The 14,544-nt window shown below is 44.1% G+C and overlaps 1 pseudogene across 1 annotated transcript in view; it reads left to right on the top strand.

Moving 5' to 3' along the window:
* LOC311127420 overlaps positions 1-5,710 on the top strand; it is a 44,881-nt pseudogene extending 39,171 nt beyond the window's left edge. Inside the window, exons 8-9 of the transcript in view lie at positions 2,913-3,009; positions 5,637-5,710. The product of the transcript in view is annotated as an uncharacterized misc_RNA (transcript). The remainder of the gene's footprint in view (positions 1-2,912; positions 3,010-5,636) is intronic.
* Positions 5,711-14,544: the final 8,834 nt, after the last annotated feature.

The following is a 14,544-nucleotide window of genomic DNA, read 5'->3' as shown; positions in this document are numbered from 1 at the left end:
TCAGCAGGGCTTTCTCTCTACAGCAGAACTAAGAACACTACTACTGTAGTGATTAACCAACATTTCGGTTAGTTGTTTAAAAACCAAAAAATAATTGATGATTATTTGAATTCCATTCCGCTTTTTTTTCTTCTGTGAGCTCAATGCACAGTTTCTACAGAGATAAGTCAGATCAAGCCCGAAACGTTGTGATGTAGTAGGGAGTTGTAGTTTCCAACAAACAGGCCAATATTCTACATAGTTTAGCGCAGAAAACGTGGTAATTAACTACAATTACAATAATCCATTGCGCGCCTACTTGTCCGGTCTGTGTGCGGCAGACAAGGAGAAGGAGAGAAGAGACAGAAGACGGATGATCGAGAGGAATAGAGAGCAGTTGCTTCGTGAGGTATCTCTACCTGAAAATACATGATCTAAGTGATTTATAGTTGGTATTCAGAAGTCATAAAAGTATACCTTATTTACTTTGAAGAACTACTAAAATAGTGATTTTGTCCGACAGCATAGGCAGCAGCTCTGTAGATGAGATGATGACTTGGAATGAAATAATGAAGTCATTAAATAAAGCAAATGTAATATGCACAATTGAAATATTTTATTAAAGTAAAAGTAATGTGAAAAAAATAATAAGCAGTAATGGGCAATCACTACCATCATGGGACTTTTATTAATTGTTTTATTCTGTGTTGTTACAGCATTCAACCCACATAATGTGTAGTGCATTTAATGTTTTCATAATCGAAAACCTCTAAAAGCACTATTTGCTCAGCACTATTCTATAGGACCATGAGTTGTATGAGAGGTGACAAGATGTGAGTTTCAGAGTCATGGATCTACTCTGAGTGTTGATTTATATCTAAGTAAAGCAAATTATATATTTCCCTTTAAGCACAAAGGAATATATTAAGAGAAGAGAAATGGGGTGTCCTTCAAAAGCTGTCAATTAGTGTATTGCATGGAACCCCTTTTTAGCTTTTTAAATCACATGCATTGGAATAGCTCCTTGGAATCCCTCCAAAACATGCGCTATGTATCTTTGTGATTTATTACCTGGCCCATCCCAACTGCAGCAGTGTTCTCAGTGGTCATTACTGAGGCACCATCACTAGAGAGGTAGCTGGCTGTTTCTGTCTTGGCCAGGCTAGTGATTGGGATTTGTGTGACCAGAGGGGAGACTCTGGTGAGCAGTAGGATGTAGGTCAGAAGCTATGAGTCATCTTCCCCCTTCCCTCCCCTTACCGCCCCTGGCTAAGGCACTCACTCAGAAGGAAAGAGAGGAGGGGCAAGGACGACCTGTCATTCATGTACTGTTAGCATCTAACTGGTCTTGTCATAGATCCTGCAGTGGACGAAAAGGACACTAGACACCATATGTGACCCACCACCTCGATTCGGTCTTAAATGGTGTTTTTTACATTGGATAAAAGTAGAGACTCAAAGCTAGAAAATGGTATATCATACATTGCAGTTGAGGAACAATGGGAAAGTAATTCTGCTTTGAAAGGTGATAAACTTTTGAGAAAATGGCCCCTTGAATATTTTGGTACACCTATTGGAGAGCTCTTCTTTGTCTACACAATTCAGCATCGCTCACACCCTCTTAAGCCTTAGCCCCACCCATCTCTTTAGGGAATCACATGTGAGGCCATCTGCTAAACAGAGTGAGATAAACAATGAACCATAATCCCAACCAATACTACTAGCAATACAAACTGATTGTCATTGCTAGCCACCATACATGAATCTGCACATAGCTAAAGCTAACCAACTAGGTTCAATGTTAGCTAGCTAGCTAACATTAGGCTATAACTAACAATGCAAATGGAGATATAAATAATACTACTACACAGATCATACACATAATGTTAGCTTGCAAGCCAGCCAGCTACTGTTACCTAGCTAACAGTACACTTTAACTTGCAATGAAAACCACTTTTTGACAAAATTAGAAACGTATAATATCTGAAAATGTAGCTAGACTCTTACATGTATACATGGATGAACACTTCTCCCTTTCTGTCATTGATGCCATGGTTGCCCTTAGTTTGAAGATGTAATCCAGAGACAGGTGTTTTATACAACAGCTTTCTGTGTTCTCTTTTCGACTCCCTCCGCATTTGCAATCATACTCTGCTTTCACTGGGCATTCCACTGATTTCAAAACTCGTTCAACTTCTTCTGTGAAAACAACACTGTTGATCACCATTTCTTCCCCATCACTGTCATCAGAAGACTCTAGAATGTCTGGTTCAATGAAAATGTTTTTACCTAAATCAGGGATTTACTCATCGTCTGATTCATTTTCAGAGTCAGAGAGAGTCAGCATGGCACGATCGTCCTCCAGAAAGTAGTCCATCACAACTTTTTGGCACTGATCTTTGTCAATAGCGCCTAGCAGTAGAAACTCTTTTACAGTTCTCCATGATATCTTTCAAACAAGCCGCAGTAGCAAGGATTATGTACACATACTGAAGAGCTCATGTTATAGACAGAAGCATGCTACATGGCAGACCAATCCAAACTCATCTCTCGTATGTCCAGCCCATCTATTAGCTCAGCCAATCATGGCTAGCGGGAAGGTTCCAGTCTTTTTCCGTGGCTAAACCAACTAGGCTCGTAATTTAACAATGTTATTTGTATTTTCAGATGGCATACAATTTAAGGCACATGAATGTTCACATGTTCCAGAAGGCATTTCTGCCAAAAAATGCATAAAAAAACAACAACAATGTTTATGTTTCAAATGCCTCTCCTGTGAAGTAGTACGCCTAGCTTATTGAAACGGGTCACATATTTGGACCTCAGTAGCCAGATTGGCAAGAGTGATAGTTTATGTAGCCTAATGTGTTGTGTCTTAAAAGGACTTCTCTATTGTCTCTAGAGGGACATCTGTCTCTGTATTTCCATTTCAGGCAGCGTGTGGGTACCTGCTCCAGCACTATGACTGGGACCAGAGCCTCTCCTCATAGGCCCTCCAGTATAAATGGCTGCCTGTGTCCTGGCTCACTGGTGAGCTTCACTGGGCTGGAGCTGGAGAGCAGTGCCTCAGACCTGCCTGTTACACCCTAAAGACCAGAGCATGGACACTGAGAGGCAGGCGGATTAGATCAGGAGAGGCCTCTCTGTAGCAGTGGCCCTCAAGGTCCCTCAAGGACCCCAGTATGTACGGGCCTTAGTCAGTACCAGTTACTCAATTCTCAGTTACTGATCTTTAAAGACGATATCGATGTTGATATGGATCACTGTTCACATGTTGATACTGTAGATTGTCCAGAACAGGACTGACAACAGTGACAGTGTCATATCTCTGTTGTTGATGTTAACTGCTGCTTTTTGATTGTCAAATGGATGTCAATGACTGGAACACAGGTACAGTACATACTGCAGTCTACATTAGATCATGTTGGCCTATTTTAAGATTGTTGTTCTTGTTTATATGTGTGTTTATTTAACCTGTAGAAGAAAAACTACTTTATCACATTGAGGATGCTTTAGGGCTGTCTCTATCACCGCACCATTAGCCTGTCATATGAGTGGAGTTTGGGTTTGAAACAGTTCTGCAGCAGCACCAGCTGTCAAGGAATGCCCTCAGATTTCAGCATTGCTCCAAGGGCTCCCCAAATGTTCTCACTCTCACACTCACTTAGCAACCAGAAGTGCTTAGCAACAGTTTGCCCTAGCGACTCAGAGGTACCCAGCCCATGTTAGTGTCTGACTGCTTGTTATCATGCAGCTCTCATCCTCACACAGACAGACATCTTCACATTAAATATTTTGTTTATTATAGCAGAGGGGACGAAAATAACTTATGAATGGCAATGAAGTGCAAACTGTTTTAGGTGAATGTGAATATGCCAATGGATATCTTGTTTTTTTAACCTTCAATATTTACTCTAAAATGTAAGCAATGCTAGAGCACTTTTAAAGGTTAATTCTAAGTTCTGTATAATATATTTTAATCCATATTTATTTAAGATTACGATAGACTGAAAATAATATGCTGTATCTGATCATTAGGATAGTAATTGTGCCCCTTTTTATTAGACAGATTGTGATTATATAAATCATTACTTATTTCTCCAGATCATGTAATGTACTCTGTATTACCTCGAAAAACAATTCCATCAGAGGTCATATGTCCTTGTGTTTTAAATGTAGTGTTATAAGTTCACTTTAAAAGTTATGTCAAATATTTATAATGCATTTACCATGTACGGATTTATTTTACAATGTTTCCACTCTGTTTTTCTGTCAATCACAAATAGTGAATCCCTGATAAAGCTTTTTGAATGAAGAAACACTCACTGCCTAATGAAAAGCATTTGCATAACAGTAGCTCAGTCCTAGTTAGTGAAAAAAATCTATGAAATGTAAGCTATGCTGCCTATCCTGGATAATGTTCCTATAGATTCTACAGGACACTATTGTCCAGCACTGCTACACTGCACAAACCTCGTTAGCACACAAAAACACACTTTAGACATTCTGCTTTCTCTCTCACATACAGAGCACAGAAGGTCTGGTAAATAATAGCTTGTTTGTGAAAATGTCCCTTTTTTTTCATGTGGAATAGTATCGACATTCCAAACTACTGGTCTATGTGTGTTTTGTATTCCTCCCTGTTTTGTGCAGAATAATTAAACCCATTCCATCTACGTTCTCACACACTGCTGTATTCATTATGTTGCATTAATGTAGCATTTTGCGCACAGTTCTGTATTTCTAAGCACACTGTAGGCTCCTACCTCCTACTCCACCTCCTACACAAAGGAAACACAATAGCAGGGAGTCTTCCTCCAGTAAGGGCACATAGCTCTATACATTCTGTCTGCAGAGGCCAAGGCCCATGTAATGTACTAGCGCTCAACACTGTCAACAGAAAGAAAGAGCACATGTATGGGAATTCTAAGATGACTTTGAACGCGTACATAATATCACTCAGGCTAGAAATACATGCGTGAAGTCCGGCTGTAACGGAAAACATACAGAGGCCACCTACAAGATCAAATTTCCTTCTCCTCGTGTTTCATATTTTCAGACTTCCTGTACAGTAGTACACTGGGGAGAAAAACAGACACACACACATTTGAGCACCTCGAGATCCGGTAGTAGCTCTTCCTGTCCCTGACCTCTCACCCCGTGCCCTGTCATGGTGGTGAGGCAGTCATAGCCCACTTCCTGGTTTTGTTTGGCCTGTTTCTCCACCCCTGATACAGGAGGTAGACAGGGAACCAGATGTCACTACAAAGGCACAGGGCCTCTTTTAATGACCATGCCTAATTAGAGCATGGCGGATACAAGGAGCCCTGTGCCATTCAGCCTCACAGGACTGCCTTTCACATTGTAATCAGAGGAGGAAGAGGCCACAGGAAACACCCCTGCATGGTCTGGAACTGTATAGTATATGGAAGGACACTGCTCTGTAATTGATCTGCTTTGTCGTTATTTGACTTTAGCATGTTGAGCATGTCCTGTCCTGATGAAGATATAGGTCATTAAGACGGTTCAATAAACATTAGGACATAGCAACAGCGGTCAATGTAAGTGAAGTAACATCCCAGCGCTGGGAGAAGACATCCATCATTCCGTCCATCCTTCCGTCCATTGCTCCCTCCATCTCTTCCTTTCTACCTCAGAGAGGCTTGGCCCAGCAGGAACCATGTCGGAGCACAGCCCCCAGGGTCAGGTCAATGCCATTATCACAGATTGAATTGGCTTCCTGTGCAGCTCTGGGACCGTCATAACCATCGCACCCAGCTTCCTGTGAGGCTAAGGGACCGTAATAGCAGTCACACACACAGCTTCAAGCTGGACCACAACCTTGAGTAAGGGAATGGAATGGCAGGAGGGTGGGTGGAGACTGAGTCTGAGACAAGGAAGGCTCTTTAGATTGTAAGAGCAGCATAAACAACAGGGCCATTGTGATCATTTAAGTGGGCATGCTTAGGCCTTATTATTGCATGCTCCTGTCTTATAGTCATGCGACCAGCAAATAAGCAGTATAGGCTTTCTTCCTCTAGCTGAACATACGATAAATGGCTACAATAACTTCAGCAATCACATTTTAAAGTGCTGGTCCGGTCTGTGTGCATTTGCTGAATTATTGGGAATGGGTCACATGTCCTTTCTCCTCATAGCTGGGATAAATCTCTACCCTTCCATAGGACTGTTCATGCTAACAGTAATGAATACTGCAAGCCCATTCACCACCACAGTTGAGTCATACACTCTATTTACAGCCACTTGGAGGCTCATGCAGAGGTATGACATGAATTGTTTTGCGTGCTACATGCCTACTAATGTCATGGCAAAATCTGCAATAAATCAATTACCGTCCTGAAACAACACATTTTTCACTGTCACCTCGGCAAGCACAGGAGATAATTTGGTTAGATCTTTCTGGCTTTATTGTCACATTCCATTAGGCAGTAAGTTAGAAGGTGATAAAGTAGACCATTAGGTTTCACAGGGCCAAATGTGACACCCACAGATCCCAACTACCAATAATCTATTCAATCCTTCAAGCAAACATGAACTGTGTTATATTACAGAGGCAAGTAAGGAGGAGAAGGTGAGATACTCTGTAGTGGTTACTTTACTACTTTCATACCCAACACCTCTCTTCTTTAGTGTCTTCCTTCCATGCAAATTCAAGCCCAGTAAATACACACACGTATACATACATACCTGCTCTCAATGCCCCTTCCACTGATTGCTGCTCATTGACATCCTCTGTCTCTCTCTGCACCTGCAAGCTCAGCTCAAGTACACACTCACGCACACATGCACAGACGCACGCAACACACACACAGACACAAACACACACACACGCACCTCCTCTCTCTCTGCTGTGTGAGTGTTTGTCTGCCTGGCTGGCTGGACCTCCAGAGCTGGCAGGAAGAGGGGCCATTACTCACTGGGGTGCCATGAACGTCTCTTTAATTGTGTCATTTTTCATCCCAAGAGCCATAGCTCTCTCTTGTCTCCTCAATCAACACAAGTAGTTAATTGCAACACTATGGAATAACTCTTGAGCTATTTTTACCCCAGAATCACAATGGCACTGTGGAAAGGGGAAGATAAGTAGGTTAGAGACAAGACAAGGTGAACCAAGGTTACAAACATTTCCTGAAGAGACAAAAAATGGATTGCTTTTCATACTCAATCTACAAAACCTGACAATATTTGAGAGAAAAAACATATAGCTAGAGGCCATTATTAAAAAGAACATCTAAAATCCTGGAAAACCTTTCAGTCTCTTGGTATACAGTAAGGAGCTGTGCATCTACATCTACATGACACAGGCCTCTCCTCTCCTCCAGGGATTTGATCAGCTCTACAGATGTAGGATCTTAATTTGACCTATAGTGTCACATAATTTTTTTCCCTGCAGCAACAGGATTTAAACGTTTAGTCCATCATGTTGCTTCATCGGTGGTTAGGCTATTAGCTGCCAAAAGTAGGCTACATGAAAAGTGCAATGCTGTTAATATAACCGTGTGTTAGTGTGGGCTTTCGGTGAATTTCTGGAAATTACCTGCAATGCAGGGAAATTCGCAGCAACAAAAGAGTGATCAAATTAAGATCCTACATCTGTATCTCCAGTGGCAGGCAACCGGCGGGGCAATGAGGACGGCCTCTGTCTCTGGTGGCTCACTACAAGGTGAGCTGACAGGCCACAGCCCAGCAGCATATCAAACAGAATGATTCATCCCTGTTATATTCTTCTCTATAGACAAGACACACCTGGATGACTGACCTCTGACTATGTGATGTTACCAGAGAGATTCATCTCCTTCCTCCTATGATAAATGCAGTTTGAATTGGTTCTATCTAACAAGGACAAAATGTCCTTTATTTCACTATTTGGAAAATCAGCATCACGATGTTATTACTACTCAGTTACTATGGTATTACTGTAGTCCATTATGTTCACTAATAGCTTTATTTTCAGCAATAACTCTCTTATCCATCATCTTCTTTGAAGGGTATGGTAATGTTTGGTTCAGTTGGTTTTAAGTCAATATTAGACATTTAAATAACCAATGGTAGTCTGATTCTGTCTGGTTCTGGGGAAACATATGGTTTCTCAGAATCAGCAGGCATACCATATATAGAGGAGCTGTGTGACAAACATACACATCAGACTCTCCAGCCTAGTAGTACTTAAAACCTAGACTATAACCATGGTCATCTTCATCTGAATTGGAGCTGACTATACGGTCGTCAGCCTTATCCAATCATGAGTAGAGATGGCTGGCCTCATATGGCTGGCGTCATTCATATAATCAGAGTAAAGACTACTGTGTGTTCTACTGTTTCATTCAGACCAGAGCTTCATTCTGACCTTTGCACTGGGTCAGAGGGCCCAGGAAATAAGCATATTTATCTTGGTTGGGAAACAGGGTTTTACTGAGACAGACCCAACAAAAGACCACTTGTTTCGGTGGCCTTGCTTTTATCGTTGCAGCAGACCAGAACAGGGCACAGTTAAAAGGATCGGACATGCTTCTGATGTTTGTTTCACATCAAGGAGGTCAGCTGCCAAGCTAGTATTTGTCCTTATAAACCTTGATTTGTGATCAAATACTTTTGACTCTTTTAATTATCAATGTTATTAGTTGCCTTGTTACAAACATGACTATACTACCCACACTGTGTGTGGTACAAAATCAAATTGTTCCTTGGATATTCCCATGGTTCCTTGGAACCACATGGTGTGGTACGACATTCACATTTTCCTTGGAAAGTAGGGTGGTTTGTTGCAATATGATGTTTATTGCAGTATAATCTGCTGTGATATCTGAGTAGAAGATATATTGGGGTCGTTGTTTGGCAATTTCCTCTTCCTCCTTCCTCAACAGTGTAAATAGGCAGCAGATTACCTAGAAAACGGTGAGTAACTGTCATTAAAGCCTTGATCCACACAGAGATGGTCATGAGGTCATGAACAGCCCACTCAAACAACATCACTATTCTTCACTTGAAATGATCGCAGCACTTGTTCTGCATATTTTCTACCAGATTACACCTCATTCAAACCAGATTTGTTTAAGAACATTATATTGCAAACTATTATAATCCTTCAGACAAACTGGACAGGAATAGTTTCTGAAAATGAAAGGGTTGATTTAAGGTGATTCTGTACAGAGGTCCTCATTACTTCAAGGGCAGTTTCTCACTGCGTTGTGATTAGAGGTATATAACAAGAAGTATTTCTACAGTACATTATGAAGAGAACCTCTCTTCTGAAGGTAATAGTGTACCCTGAATGTATTGTCTTCACCTAACCTTTTAGTCTTTAGTTTTTGTCTATCCTACAAGCATATTACCAAGGCATTCACATTTCCACTGAGGTGTTACCACGGCAACTCGTCTTCCTATCAGGAACGGACGTCCTTGATGCCTCACCTCTCTCTTCTCACTGAAATCACTCCAACCCACATCCCTGTCCTATGGGCCTACTTGTTTTGTATAGATTTCAGTTTCAAACTGTCAATGGATTCAACCATGGGCGTACAGCCTAAAGGATATGAGTAAGAGGAGAGGGCAGTGAATGGCACTGACTAATTAGGGCTTGAACAGGAACCTTGGCACCACCACCAATGTTTGGTTACTGTTACTTTTGGTTTTCATTTAGTTTCATTTCACAATAGACACATCAGTAGAGGAGGTGTCTATATTATCACCTTGCCCCTGTGTGAGTGGGTTGCATTACGCATCATATCTTCACTGCCTCATTATATACTGTCAGTAGCCCGCCCTCCCTCCCTGCTCCAACAACTCACAGGTTCTCAGATGGTTGTCAGATAGTTGTCAGGTTTTTACAGTGGGTTCAGCCCACTGTGTCAGTTAGACCAACAGAGCCAGATGTGTTTGCTTTAGCAGCTTATCATTTCCCATGTGAGAGAGAGCGCTAACTATTTGCACATTGTTACAACACTATACATAGCCATAATGTGACATTTTAAATGTCTCTATTCCTTTAAAACTTTTGTGAGTTCATTTTTATTGTTTATTTCACTTTTGTTTATTATCTATTTCACTTGCTTTGGCGATGTAAACATATGTTTCCCATGTCAATAAAGCCCTTTGAATTGAATTGAATTGAATTGAGAGCCATTCAAGGTTACTGTCACGCCCTGGCTCTGGGGACTATTTTATGTTGAGCCAGGGTGTTAGTTTCTATGTTGTAGTTTCTATGTGTTTATTCTAGATCGTTTAGATCTATGTTGGCCAGGGTGGTTCCCGATCAGAGGCAGCTGTTGCTCGTTGTCTCTGATTGGGAACCATACTTAGGCAGCCGGTTTTGCACAGTTATTTGTGGGATCTTGTTCTTTATAGGTTTGTGTTTGTGAACCTTTAGACTTCACGTATCGTTTTGTTGTTTTTGTGATTGTATTAAGTACTCTTTAAAAGATGTACGCCTATCACGCTGCGCCTTGGTCCGGTTCTTACGACGATCGGGACAGAAGATCCCACCAAAGAAGGACCAAGCAGCGTTTTCAGGAGCAAACACCGGGAAAGGAACTGGAGAAGTTGGCGATGTCCCAGGTGGGCGAATGGTGGTTTTGGGAGGACATGTTCGCGGGCAAAGGGCCATGGGCAAAAGTTAAAGCCCTGGCGAGAGAGGAGGTACGGCGCCAACCGTGCCGTCGTCGGACAGGCGAGAGGCAACCCCAATAAAAAAATGTGGGGGGCACACGGCATGGACGACGGGGCTGCTGGAGGCAGCTACAGGGCGAGTTTGTGGACTAGGAGAGGAGGCCACCAGGTTACGGGGGCCATTGGTCATGAGGGGGAAGGAGAGTGTAGAGGCACGGCGAGAGGTACTGGGGTGTGTTACCAGTCCGGTCCGGCCCGTTCCTGATCCCCGCACAAGGCCAGTGGTGTGTGTTCCCAGTACGGTCCGGCCTGTTCCTGTCCCTCGCACCAAGCCTGTGGTGCGCGTCGCCGGCCCGGCCCGGCCTGTTCCTGCCCCTCGCACACAGCCTATGGTGCGCGTCGCCAGCCCGGTCTGGCCTGTTCCTGCTCCCCGCACCAAGCCTGTGGTGCGCGTTGCCAGCCCGGTCCGGCCTGTTCCTGCCCCTCGCACCAAGCCTGTGGTGCGCGTCGCCAGCCCGGTCCGGCCTGTTCCTGCCCCTCGCACCAAGCCTGTGGTGCGCGTCGCCAGCCCGGTCCGGCCTGTTCCTGCTCCCCGCACCAAGCCAGTGGTGCGCGTCGCCAGCCCGGTTCGGCCTGTTCCTGCTCCCCGCACCAAGCCAGTGGTGCGCGTCGTCAGCCCGGTCCGGCCCGTTCCTGCTCCCCGCACCAAGCCAGTGGTGCGCGTCGTCAGCCCGGTCCGGCCCGTTTCTGCTCCCCGCACCAAGCCAGTGGTGCGCGTCGTCAGCCCGGTCCGGCCCGTTCCTGCTCCCCGCACCAAGCCAGTGGTGCGCGTCGTCAGCCCGGTCCGGCCCGTTTCTGCTCCCCGCACCAAGCCAGTGGTGCGCGTCGTCAGCCCGGTCCGGCCCGTTCCTGCTCCCCGCACCAAGCCAGTGGTGCGCGTCGTCAGCCCGGTCCGGCCCGTTCCTGCTTCCCGCACCAAGCCAGTGGTGCGCGTCGTCAGCCCGGTCCGGCCCGTTCCTGCTCCCCGCACCAAGCCAGTGGTGCGCGTCGTCAGCCCAGTCCGGCCCGTTCCTGCTCCCCGCACCAAGCCAGTGGTGCGCGTCGTCAGCCCGGTCCGGCCCGTTCCCGCTCCCCGCACCAAGCCAGTGGTGCGCGTCGTCAGTCCGGCACGGTCCGTGCCTGTTCCACCTGTGCCTGGTCCGGCACCGGTCAGCTGCTCCACGCCGGAGCCAGAGCGATCTGCTCCACCGGTGTTCAGTCCAGCTCCGGTCAGCAGGGCCAGACCACGAGGGCGAGAGAGAGAGGGGTGGTCACGCCCGGAGCCGGATCCGCCTCCGAGGCGGAATGTCCACCCGGCCCCTCCCCTGTGGTGTTTGGTTGGCGCGGTCGCAGTCCGCGCCTTTGAGGGGGTTACTGTCACGCCCTGGCTCTGGGGACTCTTTTATGTTGAGCCAGGGTGTTAGTTTCTATGTTGTAGTTTCTATGTGTTTATTCTAGATCGTTTAGATCTATGTTGGCCAGGGTGGTTCCCGATCAGAGGCAGCTGTTGCTCGTTGTCTCTGATTGGGAACCATACTTAGGCAGCCTGTTTTGCTCAGTTATTTGTGGGATCTTGTTCTTTATAGGTTTGTGTTTGTGAACCTTTAGACTTCACGTATCGTTTTGTTGTTTTTGTAATTGTATTAAGTACTCATTAAAAGATGTACGCCTATCACGCTGCGTCTTGGTCCGGTTCTTACGACGATCGTGACAGTTACAGCTAGTCCCCTCACACACACACCAAGCCACACTGGTGTCGAAGGATGATTAATTCCCTTGGAATCCATTACAACATATTTTGATATCTGTCAGCTGACTGCACAAGAGTAATTTGATTATTGGCCAATAGTACACACACAGATGCTTGATAATTCATTCCAAACACTTTAGCTGTCTTGATCTGTATGAGAAGAGACCACACATCAATTAAAAGTCAGGAAAGGAAATTCAGTCACTTGGAAGTACCACTGTCAAATTAGCGAGAGGACTTTGCTTCCTCCCTCTCTGTCAACTCTCCTGTCTGCTTCCTCCCTATCACCCCTCCTGTCCACTCTCTCACCCCCGGCCAAAAGTCTACACGTTGAAGTCTGCCTCCTCCCTTCTAACTTTCACTGACATGAGAGGGATGCTTCCTGTGTCTGGCTTTTGTCACGTTTTAGTCTAGCAAAGCAGAAAAGAGAGAACAGCTTAGCGCATGTCAGTACAAGTGGATACTGAGCATAATCTGTCTTTAACATAATTCAAAAAGTTGAAGGCTGTAGTGCTTAAGATGCCAAGATCTTGAGCGCTTGAGTTTTTCCATTAGAACACACAGCAATTAGCATTACATAACACACACTGGCTTGGTGCATTTGTGTACCATTTAACCTGTCAGTTTACATTTGATTAAAGAAGGTTAATTTAGCTCAAAGTAAATTACATTTAACAAAGTTCTGATTCAAATGTCTATTAAAAGAGTATCATGTTCTCATGATCTGAGTGTTGAAGAAATGTATCCTAGCACTGAAATAAATGTCAGCATGGCAAACACTATCATATCTGGCAGTTGTTTACTAACAAATGCAGAGAAAACCAGTGAAAACGAGGCCCATATTTTCAGTAGGAGTGGATGTGTCATCATCAGACAGGCTGCGTCGCCTTGGTTACTGTGTTCCTAGCTATTTCTTAGTCTGTCTCAAACTCAAAGAGAGAAAACATGACAGGTGCTGTGACGTCATAACCCCTCCCAGAAGCAGTATAGCATCCTGTCCATGATCACAGTGAAGGCAAGGACGTTAATGTTAGTAAATGGCTGGGCAGTATAATGTATAAGTATAAGTATGGGAAATGTATGCACTCACTAACTGTAAGTCGCTCTGGATAAGAGCGTCTGCTAAATGACTAAAATGTAAATGTAAAATGTATATGATTCATGACACATCTCTCTGGGTGCTGGTTCTGTGTGTGGGTAGTACACATCCAAGCCAGAGCATTAAAGGGTGTAGATTTCATTTTTATCTCAATTCATAATTTTATAATGCCACCAATAACCACCTAAGTTTACAAGGCTTTGGGTCCTAAACACACACATATTCCTGTATTTGGAAGGACATCTTTTGACACGTACAAAGATTGTATTGTAGCAGAATCAGTATTCATCAGTGTACATGATTCATTATTGACAAAGAGATGCTGAAGCCATTTTGCAACTTCGACACTCCCTACTCACCACTCTCTCTTCTTCTGAAGAGACTTACCATAAGAGATAGGCGAGCCTGGTGCATAGATATCCAGTTGCTTAGCAAACAAATCAAACTTCATCATTTCCAATATCCTGCTTATTATGGAAAAAATGGTTGTAGGGTGGCTGAAAGGAGTGCTGTAACCTTATCCACAGAGAGAGGGGGGAGGGGGGGGGGGGGGGTAACAAGCTCAGAGTACTGAGCCACTTCCTGCTGGTGTCATTTGCGATTAATGTCAGATTACTGCTTTCCTGCTAGTCAAGATACCTTGGCCATGAAAAGAAATATCGGTATGAATAAAATATTGTTGTTAAGCACCCTTGAGAGCTTCCAGGAAATACTATGTGTACTATACTTCCAGGAGGAAGTAGGAAGGTTTGAAAATACTATTATGCTTACTGTGTGTATACTTGTTAGAAGTATCCCATCTCTCACAGTATAAAGATCACCCCAAGTCTTTCTCATCAAAACAAATCAACGTAAATACTGTTTGGTGATGTAAAATAGCCTACATGAGTCTGAAAATATGGAGAGAGAAATACATGCACACATAGTCCACACACTCACATTATCCCTGCTTCAAAGTACATCTGCATAATTTTGTCTAATTGAATATCAAAGATGTATCTTAAAATCTGCAATACATTAGTAGCCTATGCATGTAAACGCAATTGCAGGG

The sequence above is a fragment of the Coregonus lavaretus genome, assembly GCF_964263955.1.
Source record: "Coregonus lavaretus genome assembly, chromosome: 4".
Taxonomy (NCBI): domain Eukaryota; kingdom Metazoa; phylum Chordata; class Actinopteri; order Salmoniformes; family Salmonidae; genus Coregonus; species Coregonus lavaretus.
The sequence above is the reverse complement of the archived record's forward strand: the minus strand, read 5'-3'. Positions and strand labels throughout refer to the sequence as shown.